A 6,062-nucleotide genomic window follows, 5' to 3' on the forward strand; every position below is an offset into this window, starting at 1 on the left:
CCAGCCTCCGCCCGCCCCGGCGGGTGACCAGACAAGCCTCTCGGGCTGGTGAGTGCTGGTTGGCACCGATCCTCTGTGCAGGAACCTCTCCACTTTGCCCTCTGCACCCCTGTGGCTGTGCTCTCCTCCTGGGCTCCAAAGCTTCCCTCCCCCCCCACCCCCCTTTCTCCGCCAGTGAAGTGTCTTCCTAGTGTGTGGAAACCATTCCTCCTTCACAGCTCCCTCCAGAGGTGCAGGTTTTGCCCCTATTCTTTTGTCTATGGTTTTTCTTTTTTTCTTTTGCCCTATCCAGGTACGTGGGGAGTTTCTTGCCTTTTGGGAAATCTGAGGTCTTCTGCCAGCATTCAGTAGGTGTTCTATAGGAGCTGTTCCACATGTAGATGTATTTTTGTTGTGGGAAGGAATGTGATCTCCACATCTTACTCCTCTGCCATCTTGAAGTCTCCCCCAAGTCTATTTTTTTAAATGAGACTAACGAAAAATAATCCATCAAATTTTAAATTTCCTATCCTCTTCCTTCCCCCAAATCCCCCCGAGGCACCAGGAAAAGGAGGTTCTATTTCCTCAAGGTGTTACAGGAGGGGCTGATCTTTACGCTGCTGTGTCTGCAGGTCTCTGGAAACTCGTGTTAAGCTAGAGTAACTTGAGTCTTCTATCACGCTGTCTTTCCATGCTCCTCCTGTAGCTGAAGGTCTCTGAGTGAAGGGCATGTAGCTGGCTTTTAAAGGAGGCCCTAAACACACCATGTCATCAGTTCTACTCTGCATGGTCACCCCAGAACACTGAAACTGTAAATAAGATATCCAGTCTTTTCCTTTGTTTTGGCTTTTTCTTTAGTCTATGTTGCTTTTTTTCTTTTTCTTTTTTAATTTACACGGAACCCATTTGTTCTAACATCAGCCCTGCTGAGGAGTGTGGGCTGGTTGGGGAGAAACGGAAACCATGAGTTTCCACACCCTAGTCTCACCCCTTCCAAATTCCTCTCTTTCCCTACACAAATCCCCAGCTCCACTTGCTTCCTGGGGGAGTGTGAATTCCCATACATTTTTTTTTCTACCTATGAATTATGGTAAAACTTTATGTTGAGAATGAAACTATTTCCACCTGTTGTGTAAGGGAAACTATTAAAATTTGCAGAATCTTTTGACAAACTCTGGTTTTAAAGACTAGTGTCAAATAAGGACTCAAATGTAGTAGGCTGAACAATAACCACCTGGCTTTAGACTGGACCTTCATTGTTCTTCCCTGAAAATTTTAAGTTGCACAGTTTAGTCTTAATGTTTAAGACACTATAGAAAAGGGGGAAAAAAGCACTACATTACTAAAAGAAAAAAATATATCAGGAAGAAATTCTAAAATGTTTTCTGTGTCACACTGATAAAAGGAAGTGCTGTTTTATTATTAAAAGTTATAGCTGAAACTTAACATTCCAGTACTTTGGAGGACTAAATAATGCATATGTTATTGGAAAGTTTTATAAGTGCTTGCAATTTTATTATACATACTTATGTTATAATGAATCACTTGATTTATTTAGATAAAGCCCTATTTTATATAAGGCTGTATTCAAGCTCTCTTATTAAAAAAGATGTGGACAAAGGAGTTCTCTAGATGGTCCTTAAATTCTTTAATTTTATACTTATCTTAAATATATATTATATTAAAGTATATATTAAAATTGGTGAAAACCAAAGTCAAAGCGAAAAATCTTAGAAGAAGGCAGATGGCAGCAAAAGACACATTTACATTTAAAGAAGAACAATGCCTGACTTTTCCAGAAAAACTATGGAGACCATAAAACAATGAATCATAAATTTTAAATGCAGAAAGGAATTAGCTATTAACTTAGGGAGAACATCCTTCAAATTAAGGCATACCAAAGATAATTTTAAGCAAGAAAAATCTGGTAGAATCATTACCAATAATCACACACACACACACACACACACACACACACACACACACACAATTACAGGAAGTTCTTCATGTAGAAGAGAAATTATTACATTTGGAAGAACAGAAATACATGATTTACCCTTCTTGGGGTTCACAAAACTTCTCCAATCTGTGGATTGTTATTTTCTTAAGTTTTGAAAACATTGTTAGCTATTATCTCATCAATTATTGTCTCTGCCTTTTTGCATTCTCCCCTCTTTCTGAAATTCCAGTTGTACATATATATTTGTAACTTTCTCCTTTGGATGGCTTAAGATATTTTCTCTATTTTCATCTTTTTTTGCCATGCTTTAATCTGTATATTTTCTAGTGACTTGATTTTTAGTTCATAATTCTCAATTCTGCTACATCTAATTTACTATTAAACTCTTACCCTCTTAAGGAGTTTATTATGTCATTTGCTGTATCTTAAAATACCTTATTTTCCTAGAGCATTTTCATACAGTTCAATTTTCTATTGAATTTTTTCCATCTTGACATCCTCCATCTTGTCATTTTCTTCTCATCTTGTATTGAATACGTTAACCAATTATTTTAATGTTTGTAAATGATAACTCATATATATATGTCACTTATGAGTCTGTTTTTATTGTCTGTCTTTTCCTCTTGGTTTTTGGTCAGTTACTCTTGTGGTATACTTGACCATTTTTTGATTTAATTACAGATAATTTGTATAAAATATATAATATGTATATTGAAGCTCTTGTTGACATTACCTTTTCTCATAGAGAATGTACTTTTGCTTTCAGGAAAGCTATTAGAGTAGGGAAAGGTCATATAGGATTCAAAGCTGGATTTCACTCTTTTGTGAGGGCTAGTCTCTAGTTGGATCTTATCCTTAGAGTATATATCTTTCAGGCTCCATACTGGAAACTAGGATATCCTTGCCTAGCCCTGAACTGTAATTTCTGTCTTCATGGTCCCACAAGATTGCCAGAATCTCTATTCATCTTGCTAATTTCTTACCTACCACATTCTGCTTGTCCTCTTAGCCTCTCTATCTCAAAGTGCTTAAAATGCCTTAAGGGGTTAAGTAGTGGTAATGCGGGGCTCACTCCAGTTTGTTTTCCTTTATTCCAGGATCCTAACTGTTGAAGCCTTGGCTTCCTTGGTATCTCTTCAATGGTATCAAGTAGATTTTTTTCCCCCAACTTTTCTGTTTTTTCACCAGCCATTTATGGTGGAGGTATTGCTCTGTAATGAGTTACTCCAGCATTACAAGTTAAGCAACTCTGAAACAATTTTCATTTTCAACTTTCAGTATCTTTATTTTCCTAGAACTGGACACAATTAACTCTTTGAAGCAGGCCACTCTTCAATATCTTAAACCTTATAATTGAGACTCGTGTTTTAACAAACTCTACCGTGTGATTTTTAAATGTAAGAATGCATTCAAGAACAGGGAAACTAAGAGATTATACCAACACATTTCCTCAATATTAATAGAACTACATGAAGTTAAATACCCTGCGTATAACATATGAGTTTTAATATTGCAGAACTTTGACTCTCTTATAAGAGAGTAACTCACATAACAAGTTACTCTTTACTTTTCTATCCCAAGCAATATGAAATATTACAAATGATCGATCACATCCATAACATTTCACTGTGTATTTAAATCAATTTAAGAGACAATCCTTTCTGTTGTATATAGGTGAAAAAAACAAAAAAACAAAAAACAAAACAACACTTCCATCCCTGCCCTGGAAATAATCAGTTAACTCTGAAATAAATTAATCAAGTTTCAGCAAATGGAACACCAGATATAGGTCACAGGCAACTTTTCCCCTTAAGCCTCTTTCCTAAGCAATTTTATGGAAAGTTTTGGTGTTGGCCAAAAGAAGACACCGGTTTATTATTCAACTTTGTTTTAATGGGTTTCAACATTCTATGACAGATTTTGGTTAAGATATTTCCATTAAAAGTACTGATTTAAAAATCTAACAACTTAAAACTACCACATCAAAAAATGGTCGGGCTTCCCTGGTGGCGCAGTGGTTGCGCGTCCGCCTGCCGATGCAGGGGACACAGGTTCGCGCCCCGGTCCGGGAGGATCCCACGTGCAGCCGGGTTCGCGCCCCGGTCCGGGGGGATCCCGCATGCCGCGGAGCGGCTGGGCCCGTGAGCCATGGCCGCTGGGCCTGCGCGTCCGGAGCCTGTGATCCGCGGCGGGAGAGGCCGCAGCAGGGGGAGGCCCGCGTACCACAAAAAAAAACAAAAAACAAAAAACAAAACAAAACAAAATGGTCGACAAAATGTTCCTTTCTTTCTGAAGGTTTTACAATGCATTTATATAATTAACCAGCCTTTTACTATTAAACTTAAATGGCCAAATGAGACAAACAGTTCTGAGCTATTCTTCCACAGCCAATTAAGACAGCTCAGCGTTCTATTCATTTAGCCATCTGATTTTTCTAAGCAGATCTGTTGACCTAGCCAGCTCCAGAAGGCTTCTTGCCCACTGTCATTATTACATCCACAGCAACTGTCTGCCTCATATCATGAGCAGCAAAATGACCCAGAGGAGGATAGTCAGAGAGACTCTCAACACACATAATTTTGTTACAAACACCCTCAGTGATGGCAGCATCAATAGATTTCAAAAAGTTGGGCCATCTTCCAGCTTCTTACCAGAAAAGCAATCAGTCTTCTGCCTGGCAAACTTACAAGCAATATAAGCAGTGTGACAATCCAGCTCAAGCATAGAGCCAGCAATGATTTGGCCTGGATGGTTCAGGGTAATCACCTGAGCAATGAAGCCAGCTGCTTCCATAGTAAGTCATTTTTGCTGTCACTAGCCATGTTGTCACAATAAATATCTTTTTTTTTTTTTTTTTTTTTTCTTTTTTCTTTTTTGCGGTACGCGGGCCTCTCACTGTTGTGGCCTCTCCCGTTGCGGAGCACGGGCTCCGGACGCGCAGGCTCAGCGGCCATGGCCCACGGGCCCAGTCGCTCCGCGGCATGTGGGATCCTCCCGGACCGGGGCACGAACCCGTGTCCCCTGCATCGGCAGGCGGACTCTCAACCACTGCGCCACCAGGGAAGCCCACATAAATATCTTTGATAGACATGTTCATGACCTTGAAGACCATGTTGTTCCCAGGCAGAGCTACACTCAAAGTTTCAAAATGCATTTCAGCAAACCTTACTTCAGTTGTAATGTTGACTTGGGCAAAGGTGGTCACCATGCCCAGTCTAGTCTCAACTCAGCTCGCAGAGATTGTACCAATAACACCAATTTTGTAGGCAACCTGGAGGGACAGACAAAAGGGCTTGGCAGTTGCATGAGTTGTTTGCAGGATGCAATACAGAGCTTCAAGCAGTGCGGTTCCACTGGCATTGTCATCCTCATGGTAAATTACCATCTCTTGAACCAAGATTCTTTAGCACTTAGCTCCAGCACATTGCCACCATTCCAACCAGAAATTGGCACAAATGCTACTGTGTTGAGGTTATAACCACTTTTCTTAATGTAGATGCTGACTTCCTCATATCTCTTCTAGCTGTAGAGTAACTGGGTAGAATCTATTGTGTTAACATCAAAAATTAGTTGATTCAAACCTAGCATGTAAGCCAGTAGGGCATGATAATGTGTCCACACATTCTTATTGATACCATCTTCAAATTTAGAAATATCAGCAGCAACACTGTCAGCCTGAGATGTGCCTGTGACCATGTTTTTGATAAAATCTCTGTGTACTAAGGCATCATGATAGTCATATAATACTTGCTGATCTCAAAATTCCACAAGGAGAGATCAATGGTGATACCATGTTCCCATTCAGCGTTAAGTTTTTCCAAGACCCAGGTATACTCAAAGAAGGCTTTTCCCAACTCAGCAGGCTCATTCTAAAATTTTCTGATGGTTGTTCTGTTGATTCCACCACATTTGTAGATCAAATGGCCAGTGATAGCAATACTGATATGAGTCTTATCCCATTTTGGTTCATACTTAGTATTGTTTTTCATGACACGTGTGTTCTGGTGGCAAACTCAGCACAAAAAGGAAGTAATTCATTTTTAGTTGAGTAATTATACAATATTTTGGTAGCCTACTCAGCTTTATGTATCAGAATAAGGACGTGGCCCTTTTCCGTGAAATA

The 6,062-nt window shown here is 39.6% G+C and overlaps 1 pseudogene; it reads right to left on the reverse strand.

The window, feature by feature from the left end:
• Positions 1-4,352: 4,352 nt before the first annotated feature.
• Positions 4,353-5,862, reverse strand: LOC129392440 (elongation factor 1-alpha 1-like; annotated as a pseudogene).
• Positions 5,863-6,062: the final 200 nt, after the last annotated feature.

The sequence above is a fragment of the Physeter macrocephalus genome, chromosome 10, assembly GCF_002837175.3.
Source record: "Physeter macrocephalus isolate SW-GA chromosome 10, ASM283717v5, whole genome shotgun sequence".
Lineage (NCBI taxonomy): Eukaryota > Metazoa > Chordata > Mammalia > Artiodactyla > Physeteridae > Physeter > Physeter macrocephalus.